Here is a 25568-nt window from a genome sequence, read left to right on the forward strand (position 1 = left end):
TTGGTCATTAGTATTCAATGCATGAAATCTATTCTAAAGATGGCGTCTAAATTCAGGTGGTATACACTCAAGGTCAAAGCCCTGGTGGTGTAGTGGTTAAGTGCTACAGCTGCTAACCAAAAGGTCAGCAATTTGAATCCACCAGGCACACCTGAGAAACTCTATGGGGGCAGTTCTACTCTGTTCTATAGGGTTGCTATGAGTCAGGATAGACTTGACGGCAACAGGGTTGGGTTGGTCGGTTGGTATGCTCAAAGTTGTATTTTCGCGCTCACAGATGTGCAAACTAAAACCATAAATTTCTTAGAAGAAAATGCAGGGGCAGTGCTTTGAGGTCCAGCTTTGAACAATGGCTTATTTAATATAATAATAAAAGAACAAAAGGCAAAATAAATAAATGGATCTTCATAAAAAGAAAAAACACTTTATCAAAAAAGTGAAAACACAAGCTACCAAATTGGAGAATATCTTCAGGAACTCTATGTCGCATAAGAATCTAACAATCAAACTATATACCAAACTTCAACAAAAACCAAAACCAAACACGTTGCCAATGAGCCAATTCTGACTCTTAGTGAGAAAAAGACAAATACAAAAATCATAAAATGGGCAAAGGGCTTGAACAGACATTTCACCAAAGAGGGCATTCAAATGGCCACCAGACACATGAAAAGATGCTCAGTGTCATTAGCCATCAGAGGGATGCAAATCAAAAACACAATGAGATACCATGTCACTCCCACCAGGACGTCTAATCATAAAAAAAAAAAAAAAAAACAGATGTTGGTTAGGATGTGGAAAAATTGGAGCCCTTATCCATTACTGGTGGGAATATAAAACGGTACAGCAGTTGTGGTAAACTGTGGCACTTCCTCAAAAAACTAAAATAGGAGAGGCAGGCCCAAGATGGGGGAGTACTCAGATGCTTCCGGTGGTCCCTTTTACAAAGAAGACCCAAAAAAAAATAGTGAATTGATTATATATATGAAAAGCAAGGACCCGTGAACATCAAAGCAAAGTTAAGAAACTGGACTGAGCAGCAGGGGGAGGGAGAGATGGTTCAGAAGCATGAGGAGTTGCTGGACCTGTCTCAGTGGGAACCGGCACCCCTAAGCCCCAATCCCCTGCCTTGACCACAGCAGGGCTCGCTGTAGCATACTGAATGCGGTTTTCTCAGCCACAGAGAGTGAGTAGCAGAATCTACTCATCCCTAAGGAATCAGCAAAGAACAGCCTTCTTGGCAAAAGTTAAGTGCTTGCATCTAATTCACCATGCAGATTTATCTGATCCCTCCTCCCTCTGCCCCAGGTCCTAAGTCACCTTCAGTGACAGTCACTTTTCCTGGGCCTGAGCCAGATCCTGCTGCACACCTTAAGCCATTCTCCTGCCCTTACAGAAGGAACAAATTAACAAACAGGGAGAAGAATAATTTCCTGGCTCCCCTAAACTGGGACCTTAGGGAAGAAGTGGCTCCTCTTCAGGCATAAACAGTCCTTGACTTGAATGCCTTTGACCCCTGCATGGACCTGTGTCCCATTTCAGTAGCTAAGCCTTTGCTGTTACACTGCAAGGGTTTATGTGCCTGAAGTCTGACTTTAACTGTTTCAGCTGTGGGGTGGAGAGCCAAGTTTTTGATATTTGACACTGCTCTGCCTGTTAAGCAGGGTCCTCACCCACCCACATCAGGGGCTTGAGGACTGGTGTTTCCACCCATACCACCTAGCCATCCACAACAGGGGTCCAAGGATAAGTGGTGCCTCCCAGTCCTTACAGTTAAAAGCACTGGGTGGCTATGGCACGGCTTCACAGCCCACCCACCTGTACACTCTAGAGAACAGGGACTCACCTTGCTCACAGACACCTGGGGGTTGGTTGTCACCCCCGACTTGTTCAGAGTGTGACCTCCTGCTGCAACAAGAAACTTGTGCATATACCAATCACTACTCTCCTCTCAGACCATAGGTGACAGCATGCACCACACACTTGGTGACCTGTTCACTGGACACCTGTGCTGAATCCATACAAGAAAAGTGAATGGACTCCTATGCTCGTATACTTGGTAACAACTCTAGCCATCTCATGAAAAGACATTACAGCTTAAAGGCTCCAATAATCACGTTAGCTCATTCCAGGAGCCTATTTGGGTATACCAAAACAAAACAAAGTAAGAAGCTAAGACAGTAAGCAAACAAAATAAATTAATACAGTAACTTATAGATGGCTTGGAGACAACGGTCAATATCAAATCATATAAAGAAGCAGACACTGATCATTTCAACAAGCTCCCAAAACAAAGAATAAAAGAAGCTTCTGAATGAAGAGGCCTTCCTGGAATTACCAGACGTAGAATCCAAAATATTAATATACAGAGCTCTTCAAGAGATCAGGAAGGAGATCAGGCAAAATGCAGAACAAACTAAAGAGTACACAGATAAAGCATTTGAGGAAATTAAGACAGTTATTCAAGAACATAACGAAAAATTTAAAAGGCTGCAAGAATCCATAGAGACACGGCAATCAGAAATTCAGAACTTCAACAATAATACTTCAGAATCAGAAAACTCAAGAGAAAGTCAGATGAGCAGAACTGAAGCAATGAAAGTCAGAATTAAGAAGATTGAAGATAAAACACTTGACGCCAATATATTTGAAGAAAAACTGATAAAAGAATACTAATAACTGAATAAACCCTAAGAAACATGTGGAACTCTATCAAGAGAAATAACCTTTGTGTGATTGAAGTACTAGAACAGGGAGGGAAAACAGAAAATACAGACAGAATTGCTGAAGATTTACTGGCAGAAACCTTCCCTGATACCATGAAAGATGACAGATATCTATCCAAGATGCTCACCTAACTGCACACAAGATAGATCCCAAAAGAAAGTCACCAAGACATACTATAACCAAACTTGCCAAAACCAAAGATAAAGAGAATTTAGGTGCAGCTAGAGATAAAGAAAAACTCACCTACAAAGGAGAGTCAGTAAGAATAAACTCAAACTACTCAACAGAAACAATGAAGGCAAGAAGGCAATGGAATAACATACAAAAAGCCTTGAAGGAAAAAAACTGCCAGCCAAGAACCATAAATCCAGCAAAACTGTCTCTCAATATATGAAGGTAAAATTAAGACATTTCCAGATAAACAGAAGTTTTGGGAATTTGCAAAAACTAAAACAAAATTACATGAAATACTAAAGGGAGTTTTCTGGTTAAAAAAGTCAACAGCATCAGACAAAAACCCAAGATTAAAACATACGACAGAGAAATCAGATATCAACCAAGGTAGGGAAATCACAAAAATAACTCAATAAAAAATTGCGCAAAACAGGGAAATAGAGACGTCATTATGTAAAAGAAGACATTAAATCAATCAAGAGGGACAAGAAAATGTACTCATAGATCTTTCATATGAAGAAGTCAAGGCAATACAGAGATAAAAGTTTAGTTTAAACTTAGAAAACTAGGGGTAAATAATACCATAACCACAAAGAAGATTAACACTCCTACACATCAAAATAAAATACAAGAAAAACATAAAGACTCAGCAAAAACAAAATCAACACTCAAAAAAAGGAAAAGACAATTTATAAAGAAAAACTACTCAACACAAAAAATTCAGTGGAAAAAAGAAATGGTCAACAACACACACAAAAAGACATCAAAATGAGAGCACTAAACTCATACTTATCCATAATTCCCTGAATGGAAATGGACTTAATGTGCCAATAAGAAGACAGAGAGTGCCAGAATGGTTAAAAAAAAAAAAATACACGATCCGTTTATATGCTGCCTACAAGAGACACATCTTAGACTTAAAGACACAAACAAACTAAAGCTCAGAAGATGGAAAAAACATACATATCAAGCAAACGACAATCAAAAAAGAGAGGGAGTGTCAACAGTAATTTCTGACAAAATAGACTTTAAAGTTAAATCCACCACAAAGGATGAGGAAGGACACTATATAATGATTAAAGAGACAATATACCGGGAGGATATTACCATATTAAATATTTATGCACCCAACGACAGGGCTGCAAGATACATAAAGCAACCTCTAACAGCACTGAAAAGTGAGATACACATCTATACAATAACTTCAACACACCACTTTTGATGAAGGACAGAACATCCAGAAAGATGATCAACAAAGACACGGAAGATCTAAATGCCACAGTCAACCAACTTGACCTTGTAGACAAACACAGAACACTCCACCCAACAGCAGACAAGTATGCTTTCTTTTCTAACGTTCATGGAACATTCTCAAGAAGACACCACATATTAGGTCATAAAGCAAGCCTTAACAGACTCCAAAACATAGAAATATTACAAAGCATCTTCTCTGATCATAAAGCCATAGAAGTAGAAATCAATAACAGAAAAAGCAGAGAAAAGAAATCAAACACATGGAAATGGAACAACACCTTGCTCAAAAATGACGGGGTTATAGAAGAAATTATGGACAGAATAAAGAAATTCATAGAATCCAATGAGAATGAAAACACTTCCTATCAGAATCTTTGGGACTCAACTAAAGCAGTGCTCAGACGTTAATTTATAGCCATAAATGCACAAGTCCAAAAAGAAAAAAAGGGCCAAAGTCAAAGAACTACCCCTACAACTTGAACAAATAAGACAGCAGCAAAAGAAACCCTCAGGAACCAGAAGTAAGCAAATAATAAAATTTAGTGCAGAATTAAATGAAATAGAGAACAAAACAATTGAAAGAGTTAACAAGACCAAAAGCTCTTTCTTTGAAAAGAATAACAATCAATAAACCACGGGCCAGACTTACAAAAGAAAAACAGGAGACGAAGCAAATAACTGAAATAAGAAATGAGATGGGTGATATCACAACAGACCCAACTGAAATTAAAACAATCATTTCAGATTACTATGAAAAACTGTACTCTGAAAATTTGAAAACCTAGAAAAAATGGGCAAATTTTAGAAACACACTACCTACGTAAACAAACACAAATAGAGGTAGAACAACTAAAATTCATATCAAAAGAAGAGATTGAAAAGGTAATTAAAGAACTCCCAACAAAAAAAAGCTCTGACCCTGATGGCTTCACTGGAGAATTCTACCAAACTTTCAGAGACGAGTTAACCCCCCCACTATTCAAGGTATTTCACAGCACAGAAAAGGATCGGATACTCCCAAACTCATTCTATGAAGCCAGCATTTCCCTGATACAAAAATCAGGTAAAGACACCACAGAAAAAGAAAATGACAGACCTATATCCCTCATGAACCTAGATGCAAAAACCCTCAACAAACTTCTAGCCAAAAGATTTCAAAAACATATCAAAAAAAAAAAAATAATTCACCATGACCAAGTGGGATTCATATCCGGTATGCAGGGAGGGCTCAACATTAGAAATGCAATCAATGGAATCCACCATATAAATAAAAAAAAAGACAAGAACCACATAATCTTATCAACTGATGCAGAAAAGGCATTTGACAAAGTCCAACACCTATTCATGATAAAAACTCTCATCAAAATAAAAATATAAGGGAAATTCCTCAACATAATACAGGGCATTTATACAAAGCCAGCAGCCAACATCACCCTAAATGCACACAGTCTGAAAGCATTCCCCTTGAGAAAGGGAACCAGAGTAGGACGCCCTCTATCATCACTCTTATTCAACATTGTACTGGATGTCCTAGCCAGCGCAATTAGGCTAGATACAGAAATAAAGGGCACCCAAATTAGCGAAGAAGAAGTAAAAGAATCTCTGCAGATGACATTATTTTATATGCAGAAAACCCTAAGCAATCCTTAAGAAAACTACTGAAACTAACAGAACGTTTCAGCAGAGTACCAGAATACAAGAAAAATATACAAAAATCATTTGGATCCCTCCACACCAACAAAGAGAATATCAAAGAGGGAAATCCCCAAATCAATAACATTTACAATTGCCCCCAAGAGGAGAAAATACTTAGGAATAAATCTAACCAGAGATGTAAAAGATCTATACAAAGAAAACTACAAGACATTAATGCAAGAAACCAAAAGAGACCAACATAAGTGGAAAAACATACCTTGCTCATGGATAGGGAAACTCAACATTGTAAAAATGTCTGTTCTACCCAAAGTGATCCATAGATACAATGCAATCCCAATCCAAATACCAATGACAGATTTTAATGAGAGGTAGAAGCAAATCAGCAACGTCATATGAAAAGGAAAGAGGTCCCCAATAAGTTAAGCATTATTGAGGAAACGAACAAAGCGGGAGGCCTTGCACTACCTGATTTTAGAACCTATTATACTGCCACAGTAGTCAAAACAGCCTGGTACTGGTACAACAACAGATACATAGACCAATGGTACAGAACTCAGAATCCAGACATAAATCCACCCATATATGAGCAGCTGATATTTGACAAAGGCCCAAAGTCTGTTAAATAAGGAAAAGACAGTCTCTTTAACAAATGGTGCTGGCATAAGAGGATATCCATCTGCAAAAAAATGAAAAAAGACCCATACCTCACACCATGCACAAAAACTAACTCAAAATGGATCAATGACCTAAATAGAAAATCTAAAACAATAAAGATCATGGAAGAAAAAATACGGACAGTGCTAGGAGCCCTAATACATAGAATAAACAGTATGCAAAACATTAGTAACAATGCACAAACACCAGAAGAAAAACTCGATATCTGGAAAAAAAAAACATCAAACACCTATGCTTATCCAAAGACTTCATCAAAAGAGGAAAAAGATAACGGACAGACTGGGAAAAAGTTTTGGGCTACCACAATTCTGATGAGCATCTGATCTCTAAAACCTACATGATACTGTAAAAATTCAACTACAAAAAGACAAATAATACAATTAAAAAATGGGCAAAGGATATGAACAGGCACTTCACCAAAGGAGACATTAAGGCAGCTAACAGATACATGAGGAAATGCTCACAGTCATTAGCCATTAGAGAAATCTAAATCAAAACTACCATGAGACACCATCTCACCCAAACAATGCTGGCATTAATCCAAAAACTACAAAATGATAAATGTACAAGAGCTTGTGGAGAGACTGGAACACTTATACACTGCTGATGGGAATGTAAAATGGTACAACCACTTTGGAAATTGAGTTGGCGCTTGCTTAGAAAGCTAGAAATAGAACTACCATACAATCCAGCAATCCCACTTCTTGGAATCTATCTTAGAGAAATAAGAGCCCTCACATGCACAGATACATGCACACCCATGATCACTGCAGCACTGTTTATAATAGCAAAAAATGGAAGCAACCAAGGTGCCCATCGATGGATGAATAGATAAATGATGGTATATTCACAAAATGGAATACTACACAATGGTTAAGAACAATGATGAATGTGTGAAACATCTATACTGTGGAGGAATCTGGAAGGCATTATGCTGAGTGAAATTAGGCAGCTGCAAAAGGACGAATATTGTACAAGACCACTATTATAAGAATTCAAGAAAAAGTTTAAACACAGAAGAAAATATTCTTTCATGGTTACGAGGGTGGGGAGGGAGGGAAGGGGTATTCACTACTTAGATAGCAGACAAGAACTATTTTAGGTGAAGGGAAAGACAGCACACAATACAGGAGAGCTCAGCACAACTGGACTAAACTAAAAGAAAGGAAGTTTCCTGAATACAACTGAACACTTTGAAGGCCAGAGTAGCAGGGCTGGAGGTTTGAGGACCATGTTTTCAGGGGACATATAGGTCATTTGCATAACAAAATGCACAAAGAAAACATTCTGCACCTCACATTTGTGAGTGGAATCTGGGGTCTTAAATGCTAGCAGGCAGCCATCTAAGATGCATCAATTGGTCTCAACCCACCTGGAGCAGAGAAAACTGAAGAATAACAAAGACACAAGGTAAAGATGAGCCCAAGAGGCAGAAAGGGCCACATAAACCAGAGACTACATCAGTCTGAGACCAGAAGAACTAGATGGTGCCCAGCGACAACCGATGTCTACCCTGACAGGGAACACAACAGAGAATTCCTGATGGAGCAGGAGAACAGTGGGATGCAGACCTCAAATTCTTATAAAAAGACTAGGCTTAATGATCTGACTGAGACTAGAGGTAACCTGCAAGTCATGGTCCCCGGACCCTTTGTTACTCCAGCACTGGTACCATTCCCAAAGCCAGTTCTTCAGACAGGGTTTGGACTGCACAGTAAGACAGAAAATGATCTTAGTGAGGAGTGAGATTTTTGGCTCAAGCAGACACATGAGACTATGTGGGCAAGTGCTGTTTAGAGGTGAGATGAGAAAGCAGAGGGTATAAGAGCTGGTTGAATGGACACCGGGAATACAGGTTGGAGATGAGGAGTGTGCTGTCTCATTAGGGGGAGAGCAGCTAGAAGTACATAGCAAGGTGTTCGCAACTTTTTGTATTAGAAACTGACTTGATTTGTAGCCTTTCACTTAGACCACAATAAATAAAAAGAAAAATTTTTTAACCCAAAAATGGAGCTACCATGTGACCGAGCAATTCCACTCCTACGTATATACCCGAAAGGCTTGAAAGCAAAGGCTCAAATAGGGACTTCTACAAGAATGTTCACTGCAGCACTATTCACAATAGTCAAAAGGTGGAAACAACCTAAATGCCCATCTACAAATGAATGCATAAACAAAATGTGGTACATACATACAAGGGAATACTATCATCCAGTAGGAGAAATAAAGACTTGATACATGTGACAGTATGCTGAGTGAAATAAGCCAATCATAAAAGGAAAAATATTACATGACCTCCATTGTATAAAAAGACAAGAAAAGGCAAATGTACAGAGCCCAAAGTTTATTAGTGGTTGCCTGAGGCAGGGAAGCAGGAGGAAACGGGAGTTGACGGTGTTGGAAAAATCACATTGATTAAACAAGGGTTGCATAGCTAAGTATTGTAATTGCTGTCAACTATATACCTGTAAAAAGCTGAACTGGCAAAAGTTGCATGAGAGATATATTTATAATGACAAAAAAAAAAAAAAAAAGAGCTGTTGAGGCTGCTTATGTATAACCAAACACCTCATGGGATTTGGTTCCTTGGCTTGGAGGTTCACGGTTATGATTTCATGGACCATCCCAGTTAACTGACCTAATAATGTATTTAGTGCTTCTGGTTTACCTCCTAGTTTCTTTTGTAGCGACTGAGGTCTTAAAACGCTTGCAGGCAGCTGTCCAAGGCACAATTGATCTCTATTCACCTGGAGCAATGCGGGGAAAAAAGAGGGTCAGGAATAAGAGGAGGATATGGAATGTGTAGCTAATTGCCTCCATGAACAACTGCCTCCTTTGCCATAAGACCAGAAGAACTGGATGGTGTCTGTCTACCATTACTAAGCATTTTGATCAAAACGTCCATAGAAGAATCCTGATTGCAGAACTTCAAATTCTCATGGAATCCATACTTTCTGGACCATACAGACTAGATTAACCACTGAAACTATTGCCCTGAAATGATTTTTAAACATTAAAGCAAAAATATTCCCTGAAGTCATCTCAAAATTGGTCAAGAGTTTAGCAAAATGCTCTTTTAAGAACCATCTATATAGGGTGAGTCTATGTTAATGAGGAAGGAACAACTCAGAAAAGGAGGGTGAGAATGGTTGCACAACATGAAGAATGCAATCAGTGTCACTAAATTGTACATGCAGAAAATGCTGAATTGGTGTATGTTTTGTTCTGTATATTCTAAAAAACAAAAAAACTAATAAAATTCAGAAAAAAAAATCTGTTCACCATAAAAAAAAAGCCAAATGACCAATAAGGCTCTCCATGATTGTCCCCTATTACTCCTCTCTTATCATCTTCCCCTGGCTCACTCTGCTCCGGACTCACTGGTTTCCTTGCTCTTTCTAGAAAACCCCACACACCCTGCTGCATTAGTGCTTTTCAACTTGCTGTTCATTCATCTTGGAGCACGGCTCACTCTGCTCCGGACTCACTGGTTTCCTTGCTGTTTCTAGAAAACCCCACACACCCTGCTGCACTAGTGCTTTTCAACTTGCTGTTCATTCATCCTGGACTAGTACCCTTCTCCCTATATCTGTGTCTCATTTCCCAATTCCTTCACCTTAACAAGGTCATCCCTCATCACCTATCTAAAACAACAAACCTCATGCCCTGGAACTCCAGGTTCATCTTACTGGTTTTATTTCTCTCCAAAGTACTTATTGTCCCCAAAATTAAGTGAATAAGTAAATGAACATGTTTGTTCATTTACCTGTTATCACATTCTCCATTGAGAATTTAAGCTCTATTAGAGCACAGACTTTTTTCTTTTTACTCTATTTTGCTTATTGCTGAATTCTGAGTGGGCAGAATGGTTTCTGAACTATAGTAGTCACATATATGGCCAAAATAACACACACCTGTTGAGTGAAAGAATGCACAAAGGAACCATTGGGCCATAGTCACTTCATAGCCAAGCACCATTTAAGTAGGGGAAGGGAGACAAGTGGATAGCTTAGGGGACTGAATACACTCATCTTCCCTGCCTACTCCTGGGTCCACAAGTTGTGTCTGGAAACTCTCCTGGGCACAGACTGACTGACAGCAACGGCTGAGAGTCTTGGGTCACCACCTGTTTCCATTCCAGGGGATACAATATTGCCGTATGAAAAGTACAAGTTGTGGTTCCAGAAGGTCTAGTTTTAAAATCCATTAATTATTTGGAAGGTTTGGAGAAAGTAACTTAACTACATCGAGTCTCAGTTTCCTCATCTGTAAAACAAGAGAACAAAGGCTATTTTTCATATGGGATGCAATGAAGATTAAATGAGGTAACATGAAAACAACATTCTGTAAACTGTTAAAAAAAAAAAAAGGAATAAATATAGATTGTGATGGTAGAAGAGAACAATGCTGATTTGGACCTACTTAGCAACTTAGGATTGGAGGAAGACTCATTAAGAACCTAAGACATGCAGATGACACAACCTTGCTTGCTGAAAGTGAAGAGGACTTGAAGCACTTACTGATGATCAGAGACCACAACCTTCAGTATGGATTACACTTCAACATGAAGAAAACAAAAATCCTGACAACTGGACCAATAAACAACATCACAACAAACGGAGAAAAGATTGAAGTTGTCAAGGATTTAATTCTACTTGGATGCACAATCAACATCCATGGAAGCAGCAGTCAAGAAAACAGATGACACATTGCATTTGGGCAAATGTGCTCCAAGTATCTCTTCGAAGTGTTAGAAAGCAAAGATGTCACTTTAACAACTAAGGTGCGCCTGACTCAAGCCATGATGTTTTCAATTGCCTCATATGCCCATGAAAGTTGGACAATAATTAAGGAAGACCGAAAAAGAATTGGTACATTTGAATCACAGTGTTGGTGAAGAATATTGAAAATACCATGCATCGCCAGAAGAACAAACAAACCTGTCTTGCAAGAAGTACAGACAGAATGCTCATTAGAAACAAGGTTGGTGAGACTTTGTCTCACATAATTTGCACATGTTATCAGGACGGACCTGCCCATGGAGAAGGACATCATAAAGTAAAGGGTCAGCGAAAAAGAGGAAGACCCTCAGCAAGATGGATTGACACAGGGGCTGCAACAATGGGCTTAAGCATAACACCAACTGTGAGGGTGGCGCAGGACCTGCCAGTGTTTCGTTCTGTTGCACACAGGGTTGCTATGAGTCAGAATTGACTCAGTGGCACCTAAAAACAACAGCAACCAACACAGAGTCATTGTAATTATAATTGTAATTGACGGATACCTGATTAGTCACACAAACAGTCAAAATGTTTGTTGGTTACTGCTATAAGCCTTGTTGGCCTAAAAGGAGGTAGTACAGATGGAGGAGTAGCGGGCTAACGGAAAGTCCTGGGTTAAGAGGAGAAGATTCAGACACATGTTAGAAAGCTGTGGGGTAAGGTCAAGGGGCCAGAACGAGAGCTTCTTTGGGAAACTGGGGCATGCAGAAGCATCCGGGGATACTGAGGAATTTAAAAAGACATACAAACGCCTAGGTTAAGATGCTCACCCAGAAAAGACCTGAGAACACCTTTAACATTCACTTTGCGTTGATCTCTGGGTCAGCGTAAACCTTGCTGAGCATTGAAGGAGTGTTGCAGGACAGACCCTATCTGCAAGGACCACAGAGGATTTTTTCTCTCATTGCTTACCTTTGCTTCTTTTTCCTGTTTTCTTTCATTTTTTTTCTTTTTCTTTTCAACTCCTAGTGTTCATGGAAGTCTCTGACAGAACAATAGCTGAGCACAACCTAAAGAAACAGAGACTTCAGTGAACACACACACCAAGTAATTCAGACTTTGCAAAACTAATCTGTGAAAGTCACTAAACCAATGGACTTCAACAACAAAACAAAGAGAGAGACAGAGAGGAATGGAGGAAGAAAGGAAAGAAGGAAGAAAAGAAAGTCCGGTAGAAGGGGGAGAATCTCATTTCAAGAGTCCTCATGTTACTCAAATATCTGATTTTCAATTAAAAAAATCACCAGGTATACAGAGAAACAGGGGAGAATGGCCCATTCAAAGGAACAAAGTGACAGAAATCATCCCCAAGAAAGCCAAGTTACCGGACTTACTAGATAAAGACTTTTAAACAACTCTTTTAAATATGCTCAAAGAGCTAAAAGAAAACACAAAGAACTAAAGGAAATCAGAAAAACAATCTATAAACAAAGCGAGAATATCCGTAGAGATATAAATTATACACATATAAAAAAAAAAAGAACCAAACAGAAAAGTACAATGACTGAAATGAAAAATTCACTAGAGGGGCTCAGCAGCAGATTTGAGCCGGCAGAAGGAAGAATCAGTGAACTTGAAGATAGGACAACTGAAATAATCCAATCTGAGAAACCGAAAGAAAAAAGAACTTTAAAACAATGTACAGAGTCTAACACACCTGTAGGATGCCATCATGCAGAAAATATACACATTATGGATATCCCAGAATGAGGAGAAAGTAAGAAAGGGACAGAAAGAATATTTCAAGAAATAATGGCTGAAAACTTTCCAAATTTGATCAAAGTCATGAATCTATGCATGCAAGAAGCTCAATGAACTCCAAGGATAAACCCAAAGAGAGCCACAGTGAGACACATTATAATTAACCTGATGAACACCAAAGACAAAGAGTTTTGAAAGCAGCAAGAGAGAAGCAAATCATCACATGCAAAGAATCCTCAAAAAGATTAAACATCAATTTCTCCTCAGAAACCACGAAGGCCAGAAAGCAGTGGGGTCACATACTTATGACAATGACAGAAAAAAAAAGAAACTGCCAAATAATAATTCTGTATCTGACAAAATAGTCCTTCAAAATTGAGGGCAAAAAATAGAACATTCCCAGACAAACAGAAGCTAAGGAAGGAGGAAATGACCCAAGATGGCAGCTTAGTCACACACACCATGCTGTCCCCCTACAGCAAAGAACCAAGACACCAAGTGAAACAGATAAAGATGATGTCATGGATTGAACTGTGTCCCCCCAAAATATTTGTTAACTTGGCTAGGCCATGATTTCTAGTATAGTGTGATTGTCCACCATTTTGTCATTTCATGATATTTTTCTACGTGTTGTAAATCCTATCACTATGATGTAATGAGATGGATTAGTGGCAGTTATACTGATGAGATCTGCAAAATCAGATAGTGTCTTAAGCCAATCTATTTTGAGATACGAGAGAGAGGAGCAGGCAGAGAGACATGGGAACCTCACACCACCAAGAATGCAGTGCTGGGAACAGGGTGTGTCCCTTTGGACCTGATGTTTCTGCATGGAGATGCTCCCAGACCAAGGGAAGTCTGATGACAAGGACCTTCCTCCAGAGATGACAAAGACAGAAAGCCTTCCCCTGGACCTGGCGCCCTGAATTCAGACTTCTGGCCTACTGGACCTTGACACAATACACTTCTCTTTCTTAAAGCCATCCACTAGTGGTATTTCTATTATAGTAGCACTAGATGACTAAGACAGATGACAATCTGGGAACCCAGAACAGCAAATGAGTCAAACACCGAAGGAAAGGAGAACTGAATGAAGACAGCAAACAAGACTTACAGACTGTAGGCATCCTCCCAGCCAGCCCAGCACCATGTGGCCATCTTAAAACAAAGTGAGTTACATTCCTGGGTGAGGAGCTCAGGAAGGCAACTTCACAGAACCCCCATTAAGAGACAGAGATACTGTGTAGACAAATGTGGAGCAAAACAAGGTGAGCAAAACACGAACCATACCTAAGTAAGCAAAGTGCAGGAGGGCAGGTGAGAGCCCTAGGGATCCAGGCAACCATAGAGTAGGGAGTGAGCTAGAAAATAGGGCAGAACTACTCACCAGCAGCAGTTTCTGATCATTAGGGCAGCTGGCACTGCCAGAGTGGAGGATCCTTGAAGTGGCAGCTAGAGATCTCTCACTTGACCAGACTCTGAACAGCCCACTCCCAGCATCTGGTCAGAGCTGGTCCTGATCACTGGTTGCACTCTGTGGGGAGTGCCTCAATCCCTCTCTATGCTCCCCGCTTCCCTCCCAGTTCCCAGGAGTGTGCCTCTCTTCCCTTCGCCACTTGGCAATCCACTTCACACAGCCCCGTGCTGTCACACTTGCAACCCAAGGTTTGCATCTGCCCCGTCCATTCTCATGCCAACTTGCACACCTGGCAATCCACAGCACACAGTCGTACACTGTTGGACCTGCAACCAGAGGCTCATGCACGCTCCATCCACCCCTGCGCTACCCAGCCCACCACTCCCGCCAACAGACTGGCAATCGGAGGACTGAAACTCCCCTCTCCCGCCCACCATTCCACCCACCTGGCGATCAGCAGTGCAAGTTCCTGTGCTACCTACCCAGTGACAAGTGACCCACGCACTCTCACCCCAACCACTGGGAAACCCGCAAGGCACACACACAATGCCCAACCCAGAGATCAGTAAGAACGCTCCCTGCACCCATGCTCCAGTAACCAGCTAGAAAGACACATCACCTCAGCAGCAATGGCAATACATCCTGACAGGTGCCAACTGAACCTCTGCCAAATGATGATCAGGAGATCCTAGTGCCCTCAGCCTACATCTCACCATCTGCAATGCCACACATTCCATATCCAAAGAGTTCTTGCAGGCTGTCTACACTTGTGCTGAAACCCCTTGATACCCTAACACCTAATGAGATACCAATTTGTGCATGTACAGTGGGCCTACCCCATCTATTTGGGTAGCACTCTCTCATGCTGGATATGGAAACATCCTGCCCTGACCTACAGAAAACACACTAACTCTATCACTAACCCAGAAGGATCCCATGGTCCCACAAGTGCTGTGGAAGGAAGCTGAACACCCAACACTTGTCACCCAATGTCAGGAGAAGAGCCAGCTCTCCCACCTCCACTCAATCCAGTAAGGGAAGACAAATGAGCCTACCCAAAGAAGATTCACACATAAGTGTGACAAACCATACCCCATAGTGAGAGGAAATCATCCTCAGCCAAAATACACCACCAAAGTTACAAATAAGCCAGAACCACAAAATAAGTAATGCAAAGGAATAAAGTCATTCTAAAGAGAAAGAAAAGAAACAAGGCTCTGGATACATCAAAACAAAATAAAATAAATTAGCACACATCAGGAGCAAGGTAGAATGAAGAAAACTAAAGACACAAGGGAGAGATTAATCCAAAGGACTAATGGACCAAAACTACCACAGCCTCCACCAGACTGAGTCCAGTGCAACTAGATGGTGCCTGGCTACCACCACTGACTGCTCTGACAGGGATCACAATAGAGGGCTCTGGACAGAGATGGAGAAAAATGTAGAACACAATTCTAACTCACAAAAAAAGACCAGACTTATTGGCTTGACAGACTACAGAAACCCCAAGAGTATGGCCCCCATCACACTTTTAGCTCAGTAATGAAGTCACTCCTGAGGCTCACCCTTCAGCCAAAGATTCAACAAGCCCATAAAACAAAACAAGACTAAAGGGGCACACTACCCCAGGGGCAAGGATGAGAAGGCAGGTGGGGACAGGAAAGCTGGTAACAGGGAACTCAAGGTCAAGGAGGGGAGAGTGTTGACATGTCGGAGGGTTGATATCCAATGTCACAAAAGAATATGCGTACCAACTATTTAATGAGAAGCTAGTTTGTACTCTAAACCCTCATCTAAAGTATAATAAAAAAATATCAGCAAAAAACATACAATCAAGAAAGAAATATATAAATAAATTAACACCTTAATACCTCAGAGACAGTAGACAATAACAAATCATAGGAAGAAACAGGATAAGACAGCTCAAAAAAGTGAGCAAGATAAAGGAGCAGAAAACCTTACTGAGGAAGAACCACCTAATGAGGGATTCAAAAGACATATATAGGACCATCAAAGAGATCAAGGAAAACACAGACAAAACCCTAGAAGAATTCAGGAAAACAATACAAGAACAAAATGACAAGATAGACAATTAGAAACCATACAAAAACAACAACTAGAAATTCAGAAGATTAACAATAAAAAATCAGAAGTAAATAATGCAATGGAGTACACAGAAGTAGAATTTAGTCAATGAGAGAAAGAACCAGCAAAATAGAGAATAAATTCCTTGTTACTAAGTTGTTTGAGGAACAATCACAAAAAAGAATGACAAAAAATGAAGAAAGCTTAAAAGGTATATGGGACACTATCAAGAATAATAATTTACACATAACAGAAGTTCCAGAAGAGGAAGAGGAAAAAAAGAAAAAGTATAGAGAGAATTTTCAAAGATTTATTGCCAGAAAATTTCCCTAATGTCATCAAAGACGAGAAGGTTTCCATCCAAGAAGCTCAACAAACCCCATACGGGATAAACCAAACAAACCAAAACCAGCGCCATTGAATCAATGCCAGAACCCCCAAAAAGTAACTAAGACATATTATAATTAAACTTTCCAAGAACAAAGAAAGAATTCTAAGAGCAGCTTAAGAAAAACAAAATATCACCTACAAGGGGCCACCAATAAGACTAAGCACTGATTTCTCAGCAGAAAACATGCACCAAGAAGGTAATGGGATGACATATGTAAAGCACTCAAAGAAAAGAACTGCCAACCAAGAATCTTATATTCAGCAAAACTGTCTTTCAAATATAATGAAAAAACTAGAACATTTTCAGATAAAAGAAAAATAAGGGAATGTGTAAAAATCAGACCAACCTTTCAAAAAAACATTAAAGGGAGTCCTTCAGACAGAGAACCAACAATATCAGAGAACAATCTGAAACTAAGACATATAACAACATCACACAGATACCAACACAGATAAAGAATTCTCAAAAGTAAAATAAAGTGCAAAACTGAAAACAGGATACCAGAGATGTCAATCTGTAAACGATGACAGCTTCTAAACAAAAAGGGGGAATAAATGGAGAGGAAGTCAAGGCGATATCAAGATATAACACTGTTTTAAACTTACGAAGATAAAGGTGAATTTCAGAGTAACCACAGGCAAAATTAATAAATCTACTTACCAAACAAAAACAAAATCAAAAAGAATCAGTAAGCACAAAGTCAACAACAATTGCGGATATGGGAAGAAAATCCATAAACAAAAACAACTTAGCAAAAAAATTTAAGTGGAACAAAGAAATCATTAACACCACACAAAAAAAAGGCATAACAAAATGACAACGGTAAATACATACCTATCAATAATCACACAGAAAAGAGACAGAGAGTGCAGAATGGATAAAAGAAATCCATGATTCATCAATATGTTGCCTACAACACACACTTCGGACATGAGGACATAAATGGCTAAAAATCAAAGGATGGAAAAAAATATATATATCAAACAAATAGTAACCAAAAGAGAGTAGGAATGGCAATAATAATCTCTGATAAAACAGACTTAAAGTCAACATCCATTATAAGAGACAGAAGGGCATCATTAACTATTAAAGGGTTAATCCACCAAAAGGACATAACCCTAATAAATATTTATGTACCTAATGACAGACCTCCAAAATACATAAAGCAAACTCCAACAGAATTGGAGTTCTACAATAGTAAAACAGACAGTTCTACAACAGTAGTAGGAAACTTTAACACATCACTTTCGATGAAGGACAGAACAACTTGAAACAAACTCAACAAAGATACTGCAGATCTAACCAACAGACTGGAAAAGTTTTTGGCTACGAAAAATCGAATCAGCATCTGATCTCTAAAATCTACATGATACAGCAAAAACTCAACAACAAAAAGACAAATAACCCAATTGAAAAACTGGCAAGGACATGAACAGGCTCTTCACCAAAGACATTCAGGAGCTAACAGATACATGAGGAAATACTCACGATCATTAGCTATTAAAATAAAAATGGAAATCAAAACTACAATCAGATACCATTTCACCCCAACAAGGCTAGTGTTAATCAAAAAAACACAAAATAATAAATGTTGAAGAGGTTGTAGAGAGACTGGAACACTTACACACTGCTAGTGGGAATGTAAAATGGTACTACTTTGGAAATCAATTTGGCGTTTCCTTAGAAAGCTAGAAATGATCCAGCAATCCCACTCCTTGGAATATATACTTGAGAAATAAGACCCCTCACATAAACAGTATATGCACACCCATGTTCACTGCGGCACCGTGTACAGCAGGAAAAAAGATGGAAGCAACCGAGGTGCCCATCAATGGATGAATGGATAAATAATGGTATATTCCCATAATGGAGTACTACCTAACAATTAAGAACACTGAAGAATCCATGAAACATCTCATAACATGGAGGAACCTGGAAGGCATAATGCTGAGTGAAATCAGTCAGTTGCCAAAGGACAAACATTGTATGAGACCACTATTATAAGAACTCAAGAAAAAGTTTAAACACTGAGGAAAATATTATTTGATGGTTATAAGGGTGGGGAGGAAGTGAGAGGGGTATTCACTAATTAGATAGTAGACAAGAACCATTTTAAGTGAAGGGAAAGATAACACACAATACAGGGGAGGTCAGTACAACTGGGCTAAACAAAAAGCTAAGAAGTTTCCTGAATACAACCAAACACTTTGAAGGCCAGAGTAGCAGGACTGGAGTCTGGGAACCATGATTTCAGGGAACATCTAGGTCAACTGGCATAACAAAGTATATTAAGAAAACGTTCTGCATTTCACTTTGGTGAGTGGCGTATTGGGTCATAAATGCTAGCTAGCAGCCATCTAAGAGCATCAGTTGGTCTCAGAAAGGGTCACATAAACCAGAGACTACGTCAGCCTGAGACCAGAAGAACTAGATGATGCCCGGCTACCACCGACGACTGCCCTGGCAGGGGGCACAAAAGAAAATCCCTGATGGAGCAGGAGGACAGTGGGATGCAGACCTCAAATTCTCCTCAAAAGATGACTTTATGGTCTGACTGAGACTAGAGGGTCCCTGGAGGTCATGGTGCCTGGAACCTCTGTTAGCCCAAGACTGGAACTATTCCCGAAGCCAACTCTTCACACAGGGATTGGACTGGACTATAAGACAGAAAGTGATACTGGTGAGGAGTGAGCTTCTTGACTCAAGTAGACACATCAGACTAGGTGGGCAGCTCCTGTCTAGAGGCAAGATGAGAAAGCAGAAAGGGATAGGAGCTGGTTAAATGGACACAAGGAATATAGAGTGGAGAGGAGGAGTCTGCTGTCTCATTAGGGGGAGAGCAGCTAGGAGTACCTAGCAAGATATGCAGAGTTTTTGTATGAGAGACTGACTTGATGTGTAAACTTTCCTTTCAACCACAATAAATTAAAAAAAAAAAAAAGATTCAGAAAATCTAAATTAACACAATCAATCAACTCGACCTTGTAGATATATACAGAACACACCACCCAACAGCAGCACAGTACACATTCTTCTCCAATGCGCATGTATCATTCTCCAGAATAGGCCACATTTTAGGCCACAAATCAAACCTCAATAAATTAAAAGACATCAAAGTACAGGTATGTACCACTTAATGTCCACAATACATTCTGTGAAATATGACATTACGTGATTAGGACATTGTGTGAACACCACAGTATATACAGCAGAGAGGTACACAGGATCGTCATCAGCCACACCAAGGGACTGTGCAAAAATTTGGCTCTGCCGTAGTCAGTCCTGCATGGCTACTAGCCCGTCTCCAGGAGCCACACCTGGCCCCCAATCTGCTGGGACACGCACTTGCTGTCCAGCCAGCTGCCAGCTCCATCCCCTTCATTCCTCCCTGCCTTCCCCATCCCCCATAATGGCTTTAAATTCTTCCAGTCCTGCCCGCCCCTCCTTTACATCACATCTCCACATGCCTTTCCTATTCTTTTTCCTACCACCCCCTTGAGCCCAATAATTAGGTGACCAACCACAATGGGAGGAGCTGCAGCCTCAGGCCTCAGCTTCAAGTGTAGGGCGCCCAGGCTGACTGGAGCTGTGGCCTCAGCAGGGCATACCCCTCAGCAGCTCTGGCAGCATTACCCTGCCTGAGGTGAATATAGCAGGACAGGCAGCCACAGATGGGCACCGAGACCCTCACCCCTCTGCCCCCGGGGCCAGGGCAGATGTGGGACCCAGACAGCTAGTGAGAGACGGATCAGATTTCCAGCAAAGTACATCTGCCACACCCTGTTCTGTGATTGGGATTGCTAAACTCTATTATAACTTTATGGAACCACAGACATGTATGCAGTTGGATATTACCCAGAAGAATGTTAAGTGATGTATACCTGTAATGCAGAACATCTTCTTTGATCATAATGCTATAAAGCTAGAAATCAATAATAGAAAGAACACTAAAGAAAAAAAAAAAACATGGAAACTGAATAACAACTTACTTAAAAACTATTGGGTAATCGAAGAAATTAAAAATGAAATTGAAAAAAATCTTAAAATCCAATGAGAAAGAGGTGGAGCCAACATGAAGCTATAGACAGAAGCGCCATGCCATCCTTCTGCAGCAAAGACCAGAAAAACTAAGTAAAACAGATACAAATGTCAATCCTGGAAGCCGAAGCATCAAATGAAAGAATAAAGAACTCAATCAAGCACCAAATGGAATAAGAAACTGACAGAGAAGAAGGAGAACTACAGAGTGGAGGTCCCCTACCAGCTAAGGCAGCACGCATTTGCCATCTTGGACCACAGCCACAAAGGAACGCAAACAAGGAGTACAAGAAGGCAACTTCACAGAGCTCCCAACAGGAGACAGAGCACCCAGTAACCAGGGATACATGCTTTCCCACCCTCACCCTTTTTCCCTGTATGTGGCCTCCACTGCTTTCCAATGGGCCATGGTTACTCAGCTGGACAGACACCAGCTCACTGCTGGCTGATTTGCCATCTTGGAACTCAGCCACCAAGGACTGCAGATAAGGAGGACGGGAAGGCAAACTTCATGCTGCTCCCAACAGGACACAGAGTACCCAGTAACTAGGGGTACACACTTTCCCACCTCCCAGCCTTGTTCCCTCGACACAGCCTCCAATAAAAAAAGAATAAAATAAAATAAGAAGAGGGAAAAAAAAAGTGACCAATAAAAGTTCTTTCTGGTGGAACAGGGAAAGCTATTGATAGCTAGGAGAATCATGCTCCCCCTTGCCTGCTTTCTTCCTTGTTTCTGATGCCCCCTCGAAGGAGGTGGGTGCTAGGAACGGGTCACATTTAAAAACATTAAGTCAGCCACAGCTTTACTTGTTTGGAAGTCCAAGGCAAGAACCAATGATGGGCTCAGGAGAGACAGCACCAAGAAGCATAGCCCCTTCCCGCACCTAATGGGAAGGGCGGGGCTGCTCACTAGATGGGGGGTGCTCAGTCACAGGTCCTCAATCAAGCATCTGCACCCACAGTCCTTCCCCTGGTGCACATTTATCCCTCAGGGGACTCACAGGGAGTGGCCTACGGCAGGACATGACTCAAGGATCCAGGATTTTAATTTTAGGCTCTCAGCCATCTTTCAGAATCTCTCAGGATCTCTTTACATCCTGGGGGGAGCAGATGTCTTTACCATTGCTACAGAATCTTCATCGAGGGTTGTTGCAAGTTAATTCCTGATCCTGTGGGAACAATGATAATTTTGTTTTATTTTTGCAAAAAAAAATTATATATGCACAGATTTGAGCTGCTTTACCTTTATCTAGTTTAGCCTGCAAGATTAATGCTCATTTAAAAATAAAATGAAAGGTTTTAATCTTCTGGCAACACATGGTTATCTTTGTATAAATCTTCCTATTCAAAAGAAATACATATATATACATACATATGTTAAAATGAACTATACATAATTCTGTACTTTTTTCTCTTCTCGTTTTTTTTTTTTTTTAATTCCATAGAGGGTGTAGGAATCTTCAAGAAGAGAAAGAAGAGCAACTGGAGCAAATGATTCCCCTCTGTTCTTTTCACTTCAGTAGTCAGCAGCTGGGTGAGAAAGCTGACCCAGGCCACCCCTGGGTAACAAACTACACTTCCTCCTCACCCACCAGCTGGAGAAGCCCTGCTGCACCCCTTCTCTGCTGACTCCCAATCAACAAAGCTCCATCCCTCTAAGGAAGCGCTGACTGATTCTCTGTTAGTGCCACGGGGATCCAGCTACTCAGTGAGAAGAATTCAGTGTTAGAGCCTTAAATGAATTCATCGACATCGTGAGCTCTTTGTGCTGCCACAGATCACCCCGCTCACAGCTGTGCCGGTCCCAGTGGAACCTGGACCGTCGTTCTTACCCTGACACAAAACCAGGAATAAGGACAGAGCTCTCTGTGATATTATAATGCATTCCCTTGTAAGGTCACACTCAATCGTTGGTTCACATGAACAAAACCCACTATAACAACATATTAACTATGTTTTCTAAGACAGTAATCCCTGAAATGACAACATTAATATGGAACTTATTTATAGACTAAGAAGCCAAGATATTTTCTTTGTCAGAACTGGAATCTTACAAGCACAGCTGTTGAACAGCAATTGTCACAGATGTCAAAACGTCTTTCAACATTTAGACAGTCACCTAGCCGTTATTCTCGTGGGATCCATGAGTGCCTGAGAGAAACATACTTGACGGATGCAAAAAATAGGATAGCCATATGGTAAATACAACTCCCCATGTCCCAATCATCTAGTCTAGCAATTTCCCTGCTATTCTATACTGAGATGCAGCCCATCGTCTCAATTAAAAGAAAGGGTTTATGCTTTTCCCCAATTGCTACTGAACATGAGAGCACGTAACTTTTGTGAATCATCTTCCAATTCTCTACGCTGCACAAAACCCACAAATGCTATTTATATTGATTCCAGAAGTTAACAATTCAGGGTCCCTATGCCAGAGAGAGAAGTCCCTGAGTGGCACAAATGCTGATGCGCTTGATTACTAGCTGAAAGGTTGGAAGTTTGAACCCATCCAGAGGCGCCTTGGAAGACAGGCCTGGTGATCTACTTCTAAAAGGTCACAGCATTGAAAACCCTACGGAGCATTTCTGCTCTGCACGCACGCTCTTGCTATGAGTCAGAATCGACTTGACAGCGACCAACAACAGCAACATACTGGAGGCGGAGTCCCTGGGTGGTGCAAACGGTTAAGCACTTGACTACTAACCAAAAGGGTGGTAGTTTGAAGCCACCCTGAGGCTCCCTGGAAGAAAGGCCTGCTGATCTGTTTCTGAAAGCTCACGGCATTGAAAACCCTACGGAACAGGTCTACTCTGCACACATGGTGTCACCATGAGTCAGAAATGATGCAAGGGCAACTGGTTTATTGGTTTACACTGGAGAGGGGTCTCATGCTCCATCAGTCTATCCTACCACTGCTCTCTTCTAGGAAAACTGCCATGGCCACAGCCGTTACTGAAGCAAGTAGCCCTAGGCCACAAATGTTTGGACCATGTCATGGATTGAATTATGTCCCCCTCCACCACCAAAATGTGTGCATCAATTTGGCTGGGCCATGATTTCCAATATTGTGTGGTTTCCTCCATTGTATGATGGTAATTTTATGTTAAAGAGGATTAGCTGGGATTGTAACACCCTTACTAAGGTCACATCACTGATTCAATGTAAAGGGAGTTTCCCTGGGGTGTGGCCTGCACCACATTCATCTTTCACGAGATAAAAGGAAAGAGAAACTAGCAGAGAGGGGGACCTCATACCACCAAGAAAGAAACACTAGGAGCTAAGCCTGTCCTTTGGACCTGAGGTCCCTGCGCCTGAGAAGCTCCTCCACCAGAGGAAGATTGAGGGCAACGGCCTTCCTCTAGAGCCGACAGAGAAAGAAAGCCTTCCCTTGGAGCTGACGCCCTGAATTTGGACTTCTAGCCTACCAGGTTGTCAGAAAATAAATTTCCCTTTGTTAAAGCCATTCACTTGTGGTACTTCTGTTGTAGCAGCACTAGATGACTAAGACAGACCAGGAGAAGGTATCAGCATCCATAAGATTGCCTGGTTTAAGAGCTTAGGCCAAAACGGATGATAGCTACTACAGAACCTATCCAGGTCTATTCTTTTCTTGGACTTTGGTCCATACACAGACCATCAGTAGGTAGTAGGAGCAAGAATGGCGAGCACGAGCAGAAAAACCCCAGAAGAGAAACCTAAATGGAAACGCCATGTCATGTAAATGGCTAAGAAGTAGAGTACGAATGAGCAACCAGTGTTAGTGCAGACACACCCCGGAGTGGCACCAGACCAGGAACTATCTCCCTGCTCTTGAGTTAGGTCCCTCCCTGGCAGTAACAGAGGCCTCTGTTGATTTTGAGCCTCTCGGTCCAAGTCTTGCAGTAGCAGAACACAATTCTTCTAGTCTAATAGAACAAAATCAGCTCCCAGCATCACTTCTAGCACTGCGAGAAGCAGCTCTTTGGAGCCAGGTCATGTCAAAAATTAATGATCCAGCCCCTCGGAGCACCTGCACCTTCACCAACTCTAATCACTTCTCCCTCCCAAAAAAGACACCAAGCTCATCTCTTTAACAGCCAGTAATGCTCAATCACAGGCACTTGGAAATGTGTACTGCAGGTGGGGTGGATATCTTTGGTTGACACAATGACTTGGTTAGGTTGGAGTAACATGGGCATCAAGTGACCAGGGATGCTAAATGTCCGAAATGGGCAGGACAGTTCCACATAATGATAAATCACGCCAATGCACCCTCCTTGAGAAATACTGGGCCCCCTCCAACATTCTGGGCAGACAAAAGAGGGTAAGAAAGGCAAATTAAAGAGAAGGCAGTAAGAGAATAAGCAACATCCTCCCTCAGAAGTGAACCAGTCAAGTTAAGGCTGTCCAAAGGTCAATGTGATCCTCTATGCACCTCCTTCCCTCACCTCCAGCAATAATGATAAAGGCACACAAAGTTCTTACTCTCATACCCCCTCCCATGGGCCCAGTTAGCTTTCAATTTCATCTTTTAAACACTGCATTTCCACATCTTTTCATTTGTTCTAATTAGGAGAATTTCTTAGCAACTAAATAATTATTGCTATTGTTGATAATCGCAATGCCAAAACCAAACTCACTGCGATCGAGGCGATTCCAGCTCAGAGCAACCTGACAGGACAGAGTA

General features: G+C 41.0%; 1 long non-coding RNA gene across 1 annotated transcript in view; it reads right to left on the reverse strand.

The window, feature by feature from the left end:
• LOC135228740 (uncharacterized) overlaps positions 1-25568 on the reverse strand; it is a 50149-nt gene that overhangs the window by 19516 nt on the left and 5065 nt on the right. Inside the window, exons 2-3 of the long non-coding RNA XR_010319541.1 lie at positions 21904-22071; positions 12180-12277 (exon numbers count right to left, since the gene is read on the reverse strand). This is a non-coding gene — a long non-coding RNA (uncharacterized LOC135228740). The remainder of the gene's footprint in view (positions 1-12179; positions 12278-21903; positions 22072-25568) is intronic.

This window comes from Loxodonta africana, chromosome 27 (assembly GCF_030014295.1).
Source record: "Loxodonta africana isolate mLoxAfr1 chromosome 27, mLoxAfr1.hap2, whole genome shotgun sequence".
NCBI lineage: Eukaryota > Metazoa > Chordata > Mammalia > Proboscidea > Elephantidae > Loxodonta > Loxodonta africana.